The sequence below is a fragment of the Macaca mulatta genome, chromosome 16, assembly GCF_049350105.2.
Source record: "Macaca mulatta isolate MMU2019108-1 chromosome 16, T2T-MMU8v2.0, whole genome shotgun sequence".
Taxonomy (NCBI): domain Eukaryota; kingdom Metazoa; phylum Chordata; class Mammalia; order Primates; family Cercopithecidae; genus Macaca; species Macaca mulatta.
This window is the reverse complement of record NC_133421.1, coordinates 85,001,674-85,018,697: the sequence shown is the minus strand read 5'-3', so window position 1 is coordinate 85,018,697 and position 17,024 is coordinate 85,001,674. Positions and strand designations below refer to the sequence as shown.

General features: G+C 50.8%; 1 long non-coding RNA gene across 1 annotated transcript in view; it reads right to left on the bottom strand.

Annotated features, from left to right (window-relative positions):
- Positions 1–5,987, bottom strand: part of LOC144335942 (uncharacterized) — a 59,392-nt gene extending 53,405 nt beyond the window's left edge. The window contains exons 1-2 of the long non-coding RNA XR_013407261.1: positions 5,785–5,987; positions 67–374 (exon numbers count right to left, since the gene is read on the bottom strand). This is a non-coding gene — a long non-coding RNA (uncharacterized LOC144335942). The remainder of the gene's footprint in view (positions 1–66; positions 375–5,784) is intronic.
- Positions 5,988–17,024: the final 11,037 nt, after the last annotated feature.

The following is a 17,024-nucleotide window of genomic DNA, read 5'->3' as shown; positions in this document are numbered from 1 at the left end:
AGGCTGGTCTTTACCTCCTTACCTGAGGTCAGGAGTTCAAGACCAGCCTGGCCAACATGGTGAAACCCCGGCTCTACTAAAAATACCAAAATTAGGTGGGTGTGGTGGCAGGCATCTGTAATCGCAGCTCCTTGGGAGGCTGAGGCAGGAGAATCGCTTGAACCCGGGAGACGGAGGTTGCAGTGAGCTGAGATCGTGCCATTGCACTCCAGCCTGGGCGACAGAGTGAGACTCCATCTCAAAAAAAAAAGAATACAATTCTGTGTGCCAACAGCACTGATAGATCAATGTTGCATGATAGTGATATTGATTAAGCCACTTACTGCTCAGTGCATTCTAAACACTACTTTTAAAACTAACACTTAAAAGCCATACTATACCCCATCCAAAAAAGAAATTACTGAGACATATTTTAAGTCTCGACTCTGGCCCATCCGAGAGCAACACTGGTCTTAGGTCTCCAAGGACAGCCTTCTTTTTTTTTTCTTTTTTTTTTTTTCCAGTTAGTGTCTGACTCTTGCTGGAGTGCAGTGGTGTGATCTCAGCTCATTGCAACCTCCGCCTCCTAGGTACAAGCGATTCTGCTCCCTCAGCCTCCCAAGTGGCTGGAACTACAGGCACCCGCCACCACACCCAGCTAATTTTTACATTTTTAGTAGAGATGGGGTTTCACCATGTTGGCCAGGATGGTCTTGATCTCCTGACCTCATGATCTGCCCACCTCGGCCTCCAAAGTGCTGGGATTACAGGCGTGAGTCAACGGGCCCTGCCCCAGCCTTCTTTTTTAACATTCCTGGATTCGGATTGAGAAAGCACGGCTATTGCAGCCATTCTTTGGGTATGAGTTGTGGTGACAGCAGTGTTGGCCTCCAAAATAGCAGCTGCCAGGTCCTGAGAGCTCGCCTCGTGCTGCAGGCCTGTGGAAGGGCCCGAGCCTGGGGTGAAAGGGTGGACGTTTGCCTCCTGCTGTAACCCCACCGCTCATCCTGTGCTGTGCTAGGGAAGCAAGGGGCGAGGGGTGTACTCTTTTTCATTTACTCTGTTACAGATGTGTTGCCCACACCTATGGGGATTGTCGGTGAATGTCATTCCTGGGGCGTGTGGAATTGGAGGCACTTCTCTCCCCTTTAACTGGAGGCTGAGGAGGGCCCCCGTGTCTTCCCACACCATCAGCCACCCCTTTCGATTGCTGCATGGTGGCATTGCTGCTCTGAGTCACCCTGAAACCGGAAACTGCCCCACGGGAGCCTTCTGTCCTTGACACAGACGCACTCTTCAGTTCTGATTCTTGTATTATGCAAGCCCTTGCATGAGAGAGACTTTCAAAGAGGAAATGTAGACAGCACAGGCTCAAAGGGAGGCTTGGAGGCAGATGGGACTTGCCCTGGGGATTGGGTGAAATGAGTTTGGACAGTGACTAATAGGACTAATAGACACCAGGGCAGGTGGTCTGGTAGAGGCCTGGTGGTGGGAGCAAGCACCTGCCTGGAGATGGCTCGAGGGAGCCTGAGTGGCCTCCTGCAGCGAGGAAGAAAGAGCCCAAGTGGGGTTTGTGGGGGCCTTGAATGCAGGCTGAGTGATGCCCATTCTGCCTGTTGACACAGGAGCCTTTGGTAGCTTTTTTTTTTTTTTTTTTTTTTAAAAAAACAGTCTCGGCCGGGCGCGGTGGCTCAAGCCTGTAATCCCAGCACTTTGGGAGGCCGAGATGGGCGGATCACGAGGTCAGGAGATTGAGACCATCCTGGCTAACACGGTGAAACCCCGTCTCTACTAAGAAATACAAAAAAAAAAAATAGCCGGGCGAGGTGGCGGGCGCCTGTAGTCCCAGCTACTCGGGAGGCTGAGGCCGGAGAATGGCGTGAACCCGGGAGGCGGAGCTTGCAGTGAGCTGAGATCCGGCCACTGCACTCCAGCCTGGGCTACAGAGCGAGACTCCGTCTCAAAAAAAAAAAAAAAAACAGTCTCACTCTCACCCAGCCTGGATTGCTGTGACACAATCTCAGCTCACTGAAACCTCTGCCTCCTGGGCTCAAGCAATTCTCCTTCCTCAGCCTCCCCAGAAGCTGGGATTACAGGTGTGTGCCACCACGCCCAGCTAATTTTTGTATTTTTAGTAGAGACGGGGCTTCACCATGTTGGCCAGGCTGGTCTCAAACTCCCGACCTCAGGTGATCCACCCGCCTCGGCCTCCCAAAGTGCTGGGATTACAGGCGTGAGCCACGCGCCTGGCTGCTTCTGTAGCTCTTATAGATGAGCGGTATGATGAAAGATGAGTTTTAGGAACACCTAACTTGCAGCGGTGCGGAGACCAGAATCCAGATAGCCTGGAAGAGGCTGGGGTCATGTTAGCTGAGTGAAGTCAGGCTCTGTGGTGGAGCCTGCCCAGTGACCTCACCCGGCTCTCTCCCAGTTGTCTGGACCATGTGCCCAACCTCATTTCTGTTCCAAGCAGCCATGCGCTCCAGTCCTGACGTGTGTGGTGTGTTTGGGCCTTGTGGCCTCCCCACTTTGTTGTTTCTCTTGCCTATGGGTGGATGCAGGAGAGCCGGCAGAAGACCCAGAGCACCTGTTAGATTTGGAACATGTCTAGGGTGGGGCACGGTGGCTCCTATAATCCCAGCGCTTCGGGAGGCCGAGGCAGGAGGATCACTTTAGCCTAGGAGATTGAGAACAGCCTGGCAATATAGTGAGACCCTGTCTCTACAAAAAATTAGACCGACACAGTGGTGTGCTCCTGTAGTCCCAGCTACCCAGGAGGCTGAGGCAGGAGGATTGCTTGAGTCTGGAAGGTCGAGGCTACAGTGAGCCGTGATTCTGCCACTGCACTCCAGCCTGGGCAGCAGAGAGAGACCAAGACTTTGTCTCAGAAAAACAAAACAAAAATCAGCTGTGTTGCACCACTGATGTGGGGGGAGGAGAGGTGTCTGTTACAGCAGCCACACTGCCTATCCAGGGACGACACTGGGGATAGGATCTGGGGAGAAACTTGAGAGGCCCAGTGAAATATATGAGGTTTTGGCCAGGCGTGATGGCTCATGCCTGTAATCCTAGCACTTTGGGAGGCCGAGGTGGGTGGATCACAAGGTCAGGAGATCGAGACCATCCTGGCTAACATGATGAAACCCCGTCTCTACTAAAAATACAAAAAAAATTAGCTGGGTGTGGTGGCGGTTGCCTGTAGTCCCAGCTACTCAGGAGGCTGAGGCAGGAGAATGGCATGAACCCGGGAGGCGGAGCTTGAGTGAGTTGAGATCCCGCCACTGCACTCCAGCCTGGGCGACAGAGTGAGACTCTGTCTCAAAAAAAAAAAAAAAAAATTAGCTAGGAATGGTGGCAAATGCCTGTAGTCCCAGCTACTCAGGAGGCTAAGGCAGGAGAACTGCTTGAACCCAGGAGGCGGAGGTTGCGGTGAGCCAAGATTGCACCATTGCACTCCAGCCTGGGCAACAAGAGCGAAACTCCGTCTCAAAAAAAAAAAAAGAGAAAGAAAGAAAAATATGAGGTTTTGGAAAAGGAAGTAGAATTGCTTGTCATCTAAAATAGAAGGAAGCAGCAGTGGCAGCTCTCATAAGACCAGCACCCGCACCATCTCCTCACAGGCGGTGCTGGCTCTTCTGCACGAACCCCACTCTCCAGACCTAGCTGCATAGGATAAGCCAATTTCTCTCTTATGCCCTTTTTTTTTTTTTTTTGAGACGAGGTCTCGCTGTCCCAGGCTGGAGTGCAGTGGCATCATCATAGCTCACTGCTGCCTTGAACTCCTGGGCTCAAGTGATCCTCCCACCTCAACCTCCTGAGTAGCTGGCACGTGCACACCACCATGCCCAGCTAATTTTTTAAAAAAATTTCATAGAGATGGGGTCTCACTATATTGCCCAGGCTAGTCTTGAATTCCTGCACTCAAGGGATCCTCCCACCTCAGCCTCCCAAAGTGTTGGGATTAAAGGCATGAGCCACCACGCTTGGCCTTTTTTTTTTTTTTTTTTTTTTTTTTTCCTGAGACTGAGTCTCACTCACTCTGGAGTGCAGTGGCACAATCTCCGCTCACTCCAACCTCCGCCTCCTGGGTTCAAGCAATTCTCCTGCCTCAGCCTCTTGAGTAAATGGGACTACAGGCACCCGCCACCATGACTAATTTTTTTTTTTTTTTTTTTTTTTTTTGAGACGGAGTCTCGCTTTGTCGCCCAGGCTGGAGTGCAGTGGCCGGATCTCAGCTCACTGCAAGCTCCGCCTCCCGGGTTTACGCCATTCTCCTGCCTCAGCCTCCCGAGTAGCTGGGACTACAGGCGCCCACCACCTCGCCCGGCTAGTTTTTTGTATTTTTTTTAGTAGAGACGGGGTTTCACCATATTAGCCAGGATGGTCTTGATCTCCTGACCTCGTGATCCGCCCGTCTCGGCCTCCCAAAGTGCTGGGATTACAGGCTTGAGCCACCGCGCCCGGCCGCTTTTTTTTTTTTTTTTTTTTTTTTTGAGACGGAGTCTCGCTCTGTCGCCCTGGCTGGAGTGCAGTGGCCGGATCTCAGCTCACTGCAAGCTCCGCCTCCCAGGTTCACGCCATTCTCCTGCCTCAGCCTCCCGAGTAGCTGGGACTACAGGCGCCCGCCACCTCGCCCGGCTAGTTTTTTGTATTTTTTTTAGTAGAGACGGGGTTTCACCGTGTTAGCCAGGATGGTCTCGATCTCCTGACCTCGTGATCCACCCGTCTCGGCCTCCCAAAGTGCTGGGATTACAGGCTTGAGCCACCGCGCCCGGCCTTTTTTTTTTTTTTTGAGATGGAATCTCCCTCTGTCGCCCAAGCTGGAGTGCAGTGGCACAATCTTGGCTCACTGTAACTTCCGCCTGCTGGGTTCAAGCAATTCTCTGCCTCAACCTCCCGAGTAGCTGGGACAACAGGTGCACCACCATGCCCAGCTAATTTTTTTTGTATTTTTAGTAGAGATGGGGTTTCACCATGCTGGCCAGGCTGGTCTTGAACTCTTGACCTCGTGATCCACCTGCCTCAGCCTCCCAAAGTGCTGGGATTACAGGAGTGAGCCACCGTGCCCGGCCTAATTTTTGTGTTTTTAGTAGAGACAGGGTTTCACCAATTTGGCCAGGCTGTTCTTGAACTCCTGACCTCAAGTGATCTGCCCGCCTCAGCCTCCCAAAGTGTTGGGATTATAGGCATGAGCTACCGTGCCCAGCCTTTTTTTTTTTTTTTTTTTTTGAGATAGAGTTTCACTCTTGTTGCCCAGGCTAGAGTACAGTGGCGCGATCTCGGCTCGCTGCAACCTCCGCTTCCTGGGGTTCAAGCGATTCTTCTGCCTCAGGCTCCCAAGTAACTGGGATTACAGGCATGCACCACCACACTCGGCTAATTTTGTATTTTTAGTAGAGACGGGGTTTCTCCATGTTGGTCAGGCTGGTCTTGAACTCCTGACCTCAGGTGATCCACTCGCCTCGGCCTCCCAAAGTGCTGGGATTACAGCCATGAGCCACCCCACCCAGCGTTTTTTTTTTTTTTTTTTTTATAAGAGACAGAGTCTTGCTCCATGGCCCAGCCTGCAGTACAGTGGTGTGATCATAGCTCACTGCAGCCTCAAACTCCTGGGCTCAAGCCCTCCTCCCACCTCAGCCTCCCAAGGAACTGGGACTATAGGTGGTACCACCACGCCTAGCAAATTTTAAAAATTTTAAAGATTTTAGGCTGGGCATGGTGACTCATGCCTGTAATCCCAGCACTTTTGGAGGCCGATGAGGGCAGATCACTTGAGGTCAGGAGTTCACGACCAGCCTGGCCAACCTGGTAAAACCCAGTCTCTACTAAAAATACAAAAATTATCCGGGCATGGTGGCCCATGCCTATGATTCCAGCTACACAGGAGGCTGAAGCAGGAGAATCACTTGAACCCAGGAGGCAGAGGTTGCAGCAAGCCGAGATGGCATCACTGCACTCCAGCCTGGGTGACAGAGCAAGACTTTGTCTCAAAAAAAAAAAAAAAAAAGTTTTGTGGAGACATAATCAATGTAACATGTAAGTGACCCATCTGAAGTATATTATTCAATGTGTTTTAGTATTCACAGTTATGCAATCATCACCACAATCCATTTTATTTTATGTTTTTTAGTAGAGATGGGGTCTCACTATGTCGCCGAGGCTGGTCTCAAACTCCTGTCCTCAAGCGATCCTCCCATCTCGGCCTCCCAAAGTGCTGGGATTTACAGACATGATCTACTGTGCCAGCCACCACAATCCATTTTAGAACACTGTCATACCCCAAAAGACACCATATACCCCAGCCTGGGCAACATGACAAAACCTCACCCCTACAAGAAATACAAAAATTAGCCAGGCGTGTAATCCCAGCACTTTGGGAGGCTGAGGTGGGAGAATCAACTTTGCCTGGGAGGTGGAGGCTGCAGTGAGCCCCAGTTGCACCACTGCACTCAAGCTTGGATGACAAGTGAGACCCTATCTCAAAAAAAAAAAAAGGAAAAGAAATCATATACCCTTTAGCAATCATGCCCTATTATCTATCCCCCAACCTCTCCCAGATCCCAGCAACCACCGTTTACTTTCTGTCTCTATGGATTTTCCTATTCGGGACATTTCATTTCAACAGAATCCCAATATGTGGCTTATGGATGTGGCTTCTTTTATTTAGTATAATGTCTTCAAGGCTCATCCACATGGCAGCATGGATCAGCTGGTACTTCACTCCTTCTTATGATGGAATCATAATTTTCCATTGCCCTGATATACCACATTTTGTTGATCCATTCACCAATTGACAGGTATTGGGGATGTTTCTGTTTGGCTGTTGTGAATAACACGACTATGAACATTGAGGTACAAGGTTGCTTTTTGTTTTTCTTGAGACGGAGTCTCGCTCTGTCCCTCAGGCTGGAGTGCAGTGGCCAGATCTCAGCTCACTGCAAGCCCCGCCTCCCGGGTTCACATCATTCTCCTGCCTCAGCCTCCCAAGTAGCTGGGACTACAGGCGCCCGCCACCACGCCTGGCTAATTTTTTTGTGTTTTTGCTGGAGACTAGGTTTCACCATGTTAGCCAGGATGGTCTCAATCTCCTGACCTCGTGATCCATCCGCCTCCACCTCCCAAAGTGCTGGGATTACAGGCGTGAGCCACAGCGCCCGGCTGATGTACAAGGCTTTATGCAGCCATATCCTGGAGGGGTTTTAAGCAGAGGAGCAGACACGATTGTGTTGGATTGTAAGAAACTGCTGCTGTTGGCCAGGTGAAGTGGCTCACGCCTGTAATCCCAGCACTTTGGGAGGCCGAGGTGGGCAGATCACAAAGTCAGGAGATCAAGACCATCCTAGCTAACACAGTGAAACCCCGTCTCTACTAATAATACAAAAAATTCGCTGAGCATGGTGGCGGGCGCCTGTGGTCCCAGCTACTCGGGAGGCTGAGGCAGGAGAATGGTGTGAACCCAGGAGGCAGAGCTTGCAGTGAGCTAAGATCACGCCACTGCACTCCAGCCTGGGGGACAGAGCAAGACCCCGTCTCAAAAGAAAGAAAAAAAAAAGAAAAGAGAAAAAAGAAACAGAGCAAGACTCTATAGCCCAAGCTGGAGTACAGTGATGCAATCCCGGCTCACTGCAACCTCCACCTCTCGAGTTCAAGCGATTCTCCCACCTCGGCTTCCCAAGTGGATTACAGGCACGTTCTACCATGTCTGGCTAGTTGTTTGTATTTTTAATAGAAATGGGGTTTTGCTATGTTGCCCAGGCTAGTCTTGAACTCTTGGCCTCAAATGATCCACCCGCCTCGGCCTCCCAAAGTGCTGAGATTACTGGTGTGAGCCATGGCGCCTGGCCATGACCAGGGCCCTTAACCTCTCACCCCCTTCCTTCATCTGCTTAAAAATCAAACCAACGAAAATGTCACTAGGTTTGCTCTGAGGATCCAACATGATTATGTACACAGGTATGTTGCAACTGAAATGATTAAGTGCATCGTGACAGTTGCTGATTAGGATCTTGGCATTAAGAGCTCATACAGTCTGCACCTGGTCCAATTCTTCAAGCCTTTGGCCAACCAAATCCCTTGTGAGTCTTTGCCTTCGGTCAGCATCTACCTTTCTCCCAGATTGCAGGCAAGACCTGGGCTCAACCAATCCTACCACCCCAGCCTCCCAAGTAGCTGGGACCACAGACACGCACCACCATGTCCAGCTAAATTTTTGTACTTTTAGTAGCACTGGGGTTTCACCATGTTGCCCAGGCTGGACTCCAACTCCTCAACTCAAGTTGTAGCAGGACGAGCAGCAGATAAAACTTCTCAGACACCGAGTTACAGAAGGAAGGCGTTTATTCGGCCGAGGACATCAGCAAGACTCCTGTCTCAAGAGCCGAGCTCCCCGAGTGAGCAATTCCTGTCCCTTTTAAGGGCTCACAACTCTAACGGGGTGCATGTGAGGGGGTCCGTGATTGATTGAGCAAGCAGGGGGTATGTGACTGGGGGCTGCACGCACCGGTAATTAGATTGGAACAAAACAGGATAGGGATTTTCACAGTGCATTGCTATACAATGTCTGTAATCTATTGATAACATTACCAATCAGGTCAGGGGTCGATCTTTAACTACCAGGCCCAGGGTGTGGCGCCAGGCTGTCTGCCTGTAGATTTCATTTCTCCCTTTTAGTTTTTACTTCTTTCTTTGGAGGCAGAAATTGGGCATAAGGTGATATGAGGGGTGGTCTCCTCCCTTAAAGGGATCCCCTGGCCTTGGCCCTCCGAAGTGCTGGGATTACAGGCGTGAGCCACTGCGCCTGGCCTGTGTAAATCTTTGATTCGTTTAAAGGTATCCTGATATCGGTGTGAGAGATGGATTCAGCTCTCCTTTTCTCCAGATGGCTACATGATTGTCTGGATAGTATTTACTCACAGGCCACCTCTGCCCCGGCCACTGTCCTCTCCTTTCTAACCTTCAGCCCCTCCTCTCTGCTCTCTGCTTATCCCCAGACTGTCATGAGAACTGGCTCTACAGACCCCACATCTGCTGAGAACCCCTTCCTGACCAGCTCCCAGGGGGCTTTTACTCCCCTGCAGTCTCGAAATCCCAACTGCCTGCCCCCTTCTTCCATACCCCCTTCCTCCATCTCCTCTTCCTCCATCCCCCCTTCCTCCATCCTCCCTTCCTCCATCCTCCCTTCCTCCATCCCCCCTTCCTCCATCCCCGCTTCCTCCATCCCCCCTTCCTCCATCCCCCCTTCCTCCATCCCCGCTTCCTCCATCCCGCCTTCCTCCATCCCCCCTTCCTCCATCCCGCCTTCCTCCATCCCCCCTTCCTCCATCCTCCCTTCCTCCATCCCCCCTTCCTCCATCCCCCCTTCCTCCATCCCCCCTTCCTCCATCCCCCCTTCCTCCATCCTCCCTTCCTCCATCCCCTCTTCCTCCATCCCCTCTTCCTCCATCCCCTCTTCCTCCATCCCCCCTTCCTCCATCCCCCCTTCCTCCATCCTCCCTCCATCCTCCCTTCCTCCATCCCCCCTTCCTCCATCCTCCCTCCATCCTCCCTTCCTCCATCCCCCCTTCCTCCATCCTCCCTTCCTCCATCCCCTCTTCCTCCATCCCCTCTTCCTCCATCCCCCCTTTCTCCATCCCCCCTTTCTCCATCCTCCCTTCCTCCATCCCTCCTTCCTCCATCCTCCCTTCCTCCATCTTCCTATGGGCACAGTGGCTCAATTCTGTAATCCCAGCACTTTGGGAGCCCTAGGTGGGTGGATCACTTGAGGTCAGGAGTTCAAGACCAGCCTGTTCAACATGGTAAAACCCCAACTCTACTAAAAACACAAAAATTGTCCGGGAGCGGTGGTTCATACCTGTAATCCCAGCACTTTGGGAGGCCAAGGCGGGCGGATCACTTGAGATCAGGAGTTCAAGACCAGCCTGGCCAACGTGGTGAAACCCCGTCTCTACTAAAAATACAAAAATTAGCCAGGCGTGGTGGCAGGTGCCTGTAATCCCAGCTATTTGGGAGGCTAAGGCAGGAGAATTGCTTGAACCTGGGAGGCGGAGGTTGCAGTGAGCCGAGATTGCGCCATTGCACTCTAGTCTGGGTGACAGAAACTCCCTGTTAAAACACACACACACACACACACACACACACACACCGATTAGCCGGGTGTGGTGTAACGTGTAGTAATCCCAGCTATCTGGGAGGCTGAGGCAGGAGAATCACTTGAACCCAGAAGGCAGAGGTTGCAGTGAGCTGAGGTTGCACCACTGCACTCTAGCCTGGATGACAGAGCAAGACTCCATCTCAAAAAAAAGAAAAAGAATTTAGGCTGAGTGTAGGTTATAAGATTACACAGGAAAAGGTGTATTAAGTAACTAGCGCAAGGTGGGTTAATCTATGCTAGTGCCCACACCTGGTAAATCATTTTGAGTTTAGGCAGCTTCTGGTCAGCCCTGGGCCCATCCATGATTCTTATTCTGTTCTTACTGAGGGCAAAAGAATTCATACGTTTTTGTTTTTTGGTTTTGCGGGTTTTTTGAGACAGGCTCTCACTCTGTCACCCAGGCTGGAGTGTAGTGACACAGCTGCAGCTCCTGTAACCTCAACCTCCCAGGCTCAAGCCATCCTCCCACCTCAGCCTCCCAAGTAGCTGACTCCAGGAACACACAACCACACCCAGGTAATTTTTATATTTTTGTAGAGATGAGGTCTCACTATGTTACTCAGGCTGGTCTCAAACTCCTAGGCTCCAAGTGATCTCTCACCTCAGCCTCCCGAAGTGTTGGGATTACAACCGCACCCAGCTGTATTTTCTTTCTTTTTCTTTTTTTTTTTTTGAGACGGGTCTCGCTCTGTTGCTCAGGCTGGAAGGGCAATGGCACAATCTTGACTCACTGCAACCTCCGCCTCCCGGGTTCAAGTGATTCTCCTGCCTCACCCTCCCAAGTAGCTGGGACTACATTCATGTGCCACCACGCCTGGCTGATTTTTGTATTTTTTAGTAGAGATGGTTCCCTCATGTTGGCTAGGCTGGTCTTGAACTCCTGACCTCTGGTGATCCACCCACCTAGGCCTCCCAAAGTGCTGGGATTACAGGTGTGAGCCACTGTGCCTGGCCTTTTTTTGTTTTGAGATGGAGTCTCACTCTGTCACCCAGACTGGAGTGCAGTGGCATGGCCTCGGCTCACTGCAACCTCCACCTCCTGGGCTCAACCAGTCCTACCACCTCAGCCTCCCAAGTAGCTGGGACCACAGACGCGCACCACCATGTCCGGCTAAGTTTTTGTATTTTTAATAGCAATGAGGTTTCACCATGTTGCCCAGACTGGTCTCCAACTCCTGAGCTCAAGCGATCTCCCCTTGGCCCTCCAAAGTGCTGGGATTACAGGCGTGAGCCGCTGGGATTACAGGCGTGAGCCGCTGCGCCTGGCCTGTGTAAATCTTTGATTTGTTTAAAGGTATCCTGATATTGGTGTGAGAGATGGATTCAGCTCTCCGTTTTTCCAGATGGCTACATGCTTGTCTGGATAGTATTTACTCACAGGTCCGTTGGCAGCCCCCTGCGAGAGGGTACGTTCTGTATTCTGAGTGTCCGTGTGTTCTGTACACTGGGCTCCTGTTTCTGGGCCTCTGTTACTCTGCAGTCTGTCTGTGGGCTAGTGCCGCACACTAAGATTCTGATGTCAGATCGGGCCATTCTTTTTCCATTGCTGTTCTCAGAATGTCCTGGCTCTTCTTGTTTATATTTTCTTTTCTTTTCTTTTCCTTTTTTATTTTTATTTTTTGGAGACGGAAACTCGCTGTCGCCCAGGCTGGGGTGCAATGGCGTGATCTCAGCTCACTGCAACCTCTGCCTCCCGAATTCAAGCAATTCTCCTGCCTCAGCCTCCCGAGTAGCTGGGATTACAGGCACTGGCTACCACACCTGGCTAATTTTTGTATTTTCATACAGATGGAGTTTCCCCAGCCAGCATGGTGGCTCACACCTGTAATCTCAGCACTTTGGGAGGCCAAGTCGGGCAGATCACTTGAGGTCAGGAGTTCCAGCGTGGCCAGCATGGTGAAACTCTGTCTCTACTAAAAATACAAAAATTAGCTGGATGTGATGGCGCACACCTGTAGTCCCAGCTACTCAGGAGGCTGAGGGAGGAGAATCGCTTGAACCTAGGAGGCAGAGAGTGCAGTGAGCTGAGATTACGCCATTGCACTCTGGCCTGGGCAACAAAGCAAGACCCTATCTCAAAAAAAAAAAAAAAAAAAAAAAAAAGGCCAGGCACGTTGGCTCACCCCTGTAATCCCAGCACTTTGGGAGGCTGAAGTGCGTGGATCACAAAGTCAGGAGATCGAGGCCATCCTGGTTAACACAGTGAAACCCCGTCTCTACCAAAAATACAAAAAATTAGCCAGGCGTGGTGGTGGGCGCCTGTAGTCCCAGCTACTTGGGAGGCTGAGGCAGGAGAATGGCGTGAACCCAGGAGGCAGAGCTTGCAGTGAGCTGAGATCACGCCACTACACTCCAGCCTGGGCAACAGAGCAAGACTCTGTCACAAAAAAAAAAAAAAAGAAGAGAGAGAGAGACACAGATGGGGTTTCACCATGTTGGCCAAGCTGGTCTTGAACTCCTGACCACGTCGTGATCCGCTTACCTCGGCCTCCCAAAGTACTGGGATTACAGGCATGAGCCACCACACCTGGCCTTATTTATATTTTCAATGTAAACTTTAGCATCAGCTTGTTTCCTTCCAGAAAAAAGGCTCTTGGTGTTTTTATTTGGATCATGTTAAATTTGTAAACTAAGAAGAACTGGCGTTTTATGTTGTTGAGTCTCCCTATCCGAGGACTTGGCATGTCTTTCCAGTTTCGTGTCCTTTGGGAACTTTTTCCTTATGGAGATTTTGCGTGTTTCTTGTGACATTTGTTCCCAGATATTTTATCATCTTTGTTGATATTTTAAAGCAGACCCTTATCTTCTTCCATCTTTTTTTTTTTTTTTTTTTTTTTTTTTTTTTTTTTTTGAGACAGAGTCTCACTCTGTGGCCCAGGCTGGAGTACAGTGGCCGGATCTCAGCTCACTGCAAGCTCCGCCTCCCGGGTTTACGTCATTCTCCTGCCTCAGCCTCCCGAGTAGCTGGGACTATAGGCGCCCGCCACCACGCCCGGCTAGTTTTTTGTATTTTTTTAGTAGAGACGGGGTTTCACTGTGTTAGCCAGGATGGTCTCGATCTCCTGGCCTCGTGATCCGCCCGTCTCAGCCTCCCAAAGTGCTGGGATTACAGGCTTGAGCCACCGCGCCCGGCCTTTTTTTTTTTTTTGAATAAGGTCTTGCTCTGTCACCCAGGCTGGGGTGCAGTGGTGCGATCATGGCTCACTGAAACCTCGACCTCCTGGGCTCAAGTGATTCTCCCACCTCAGCCTCCCATGTAGCTAGGACTGCAGACATGTGCCATTGTGCCCAGCTAATTTATTTATTTTTATTTTTAAATTTATGTCTATCTATTTATTTATCGAGACATGGTCTCTTTTTGTTACCCAGACTGGAGTACAGTGGTGTGAACGCAGCTCATCCCAGCCTCAACCCTTTGGGTTCAAGCAGTCCTCCTGCCTCAGCCTCCTGAGTAGCTGGGACTATAGGCAAGTACCACCATGCCCACAGAATTTTTGTACTTTTTGTAGAGATGGGGTTTCGCCATGTTGCTCAGGCTGGGATTTAATTCCTGAGCTCAAGTGATCTGCCCACCTCAGCCTCCCAAAGTGCTGGGATTATAGGCGGGAGCCAGTATGCCCGGCCTCCCATTTTCTAACTAGCTGTCATTTTTCTATGGGAAAGTATTGATTTCTCTGTACAAATGTTGATCTCACTTCCCTACTGAATTACCTGTCTGTGTGCAGTGGTTTGGCATTTGATCTCATCCAGACAAAATTCTGTCTTTTTTTTTATTTTTTATTTTTTTAGAGACAGGGTCTTGCTATGTTACAGGCCAGGTTAGTCTTCAACTCTTGGCCTCAAGCAATTCTCCTGCCTCAGCCTCCCAAAGTGCTAGGACTACAGGTGAAAGCCACCATGCCTAGCCTCAAAGTCATATCTAAATGACACATTTAAGCCCATGGCCAGGTGAGCTCCAAGGCTCTTCCACTGCCTGCTCTGCTTGTCCTGAGACCACTAGTGAAGATGAAAGTTCATTAAAGGAGCAAATGGGCCGGGCGCAGTGGCTCACATCGGTAATCCCAGCACTTTGGGAGGCCGAGGTGGGTGTATCACTTAAGGTCTGGAGTTCAAGACCAGCCTGGCCAACATGAAGAAACTTCATCTCTACTAGAAATATGAAAATTTAGCTGGGCGTGGTGGCAGGCACCTGTAGTCCCAGCTACTCAGGAGGCTGAGACTGGAGAATCGCTTGAACCCAGGAGGCAAAGGTTGCAGTGAGCTGAGATCGCACCACTGCACTCCAGCCTGGGTGACACCGTGAGACTCCGTCTCAAAAAAACTAAACAAAAACTATTTCGTTCTGAGTAAGGAACATAAGTTGTTTTTCAAATGCCTTCTGACCATGAGGACGCTCTTCCAAACACTTTTGCAGTCTGAGAAAAGTAATCCATGGGGAGAAGACCCTCTCCCCCTCAGCTGTAGAACTCAAAGTACAGATGGGTGAGGAGCATGATCTCAAACGAAAACACAGGGCGGCCGGGCGCGGTGGCTCAAGCCTGTAATCCCAGCACTTTGGGAGGCCGAGACGGGCGGATCACGAGGTCAGGAGATCGAGACCATCCTGGTTAACACGGTGAAACCCCGTCTCTACTAAAAAATACAAAAAACTAGCCGGCCGAGGTGGCGGGCGCCTGTAGTCCCAGCTACTCCGGAGGTGGAGGCAGGAGAATGGCGTGAACCCGGGAGGCGGAGCTTGCAGTGAGCTGAGATCCGGCCACTGCACTCCAGCCTGGGTGACAGCGCGAGACTCCGTCTCAAAAAAAAAAAAAAAAAAAAGAAAACACAGGGCAGCTGGGCCAGCACCTTGGGAGGCTGGGTGGGGAGATTACTTGAGGTCAGGAGTTTGAGACCAGCCTGGCCAACATGGTGAAACCCCATCTCTGCTAAAAATACAAAAATTAGCCAGGCGTGATGGCAGGCGCCCGTAATCCCAGCTACTGGGGAGGCTGAGGTCGGAGTATTGCTTGAGCTTGGGAGGCAGAGGTTGCAGTGATCCAACATCATGCCACCGCACTCCAACCTGAGCAACAGAGACCCTGTCAAAAAAAAAAAAAAAAAAAAAAGCATATAGCACCTTTCCCTTTGCTCTCTTTCTCCTGCTCCAGCCATGTAAGATGTCCTTTCCCCGTCACCTTCCGCCATGCTTGGAAGTTTTCCGAGGCCTCCCCAGCCATGCTCCCTGTACAGCCTGCGGAACCATGAGCCAATTAAACCTCTTTCCCTTATAAACTACCAAGTCTCAGGTATTTCACAGCAGTATGAGAGCAAACTGATAACACCACTGCATTGTGGGGTTAGGGCCTCAAAGTATGAATTTGGGGTGGTGCATAATGAAATCCCACAGACCCGGGTTCTTGGTCCCAGCTCCAGATCCTGCTAGTTATGTGACCTTGGGCAAGGTGCCTGATGCCCCTGAGCTTGTCTCCTCAGCAGTATGACAGAATATGATGTTGGCCTCCTAGGGTTTTTGGGAGACGTGACTAATGTATATAATACCCAGCCTGGACGGGCACAGTGGCTCAAGCCCGTAATCCCAGGACTTTGGGAGGCTGAGGCAGGTTGATCACTTGAGGTCAGGAGTTTGAGACCAGCCTGACCAACATGGTGAAACCCCATCTCTACTAAAAATACACAAAATTAGCCAGGCCTGGTGTCCCTTGCTTGTAATCCCAGCTACTCAGGAGGCTGAGGCAGGAGAACCACTTGAATGCAGGAGGTGGAGGTTGCAGTGACCTGAATCGCATCATTGCAATCCAGCCTGGGCGACAAGAGCGAAACTCCATCTCGAAAAACAAAATAATATAAAATAAAATATCCAGCCTAATGCCAGAGGAATCGTATACTTCCTCAGTAGATGTTTCTCTTCATCTATCCATCTGGGCGGACATGCTACCTGCCACCTTCCCCTCTCCTCTTCCATAATAGGAAAATGCCCAATTATTATTATTATTTTTGACAAGGTCTCACTCTTTCACCCAGGCTGGAGTGCAGTGGCACAACGTTGGCTCACTGCAACCTCTGCCTCCCAGGTTCAAGCAATTCTCTTGCCTCAACCTCCCAGGTAGCTGGGATTACAGGCACCCACTGCCACGCCCGGCCAATTTTTGTATTTTTAGTAGAGATGGGGTTTCACCGTATTGGCCAAGGTAGTCTCGAACTCCTGACCTCAAGTGATCCGCCCACCTCGGCCTCCCAAAGTGCTGGGATTACAGGCGTGAGCCACCATGCCCAGCCAGAGAATACCCAATTTTTAGCTTGCCTATGACTACCCAGAGTAAAGGCCACCTGTCCCAGCTGCTGACATTTAGGTACAGTCATGTGACTCAGCTCTGGCCAATAGGATCCAAGCAGAATTTTCACATGGCAGCCCCAGATAACCTTCCTGGAACCCCTTTCTCTTGCAATCCTGTCTCCATCCTGTTGCTTCACTACCCATGTGATGTCTGGAGCTCTGGCTGCTGACACTGAGGGCCACACCCTAGGGCAGCGGTCCCCAACCTTTTTGGCACCACTAGTTTCCGGTTTCATGGAAAACAATTTCCCACGGTGGAGGGGGAATGGTTTGGGGATGAAACTGTTCCACCTCAGATCATCAGGTATTAGATTCTCATAAGGAGCATGCAACCTAGATCCCTCGTATACGCAGTTCACGTAGCATTCATGCTCCTATGAGAATCTAATGCCACCGCTGATCTGACAGGAGGTGGTAAAGCTTGCTCGCCCACCATCATCTCCTGCTGTGAGGCCCAGCTCCTTACAGGCCACGGACCCATACTGGGTTGGGTACTTGTGCCCTAGGGGTTGTGGCATGGGGGGTTGGAAGGGAGAGGTGCTCCTGGGAAGTTGATGGAGA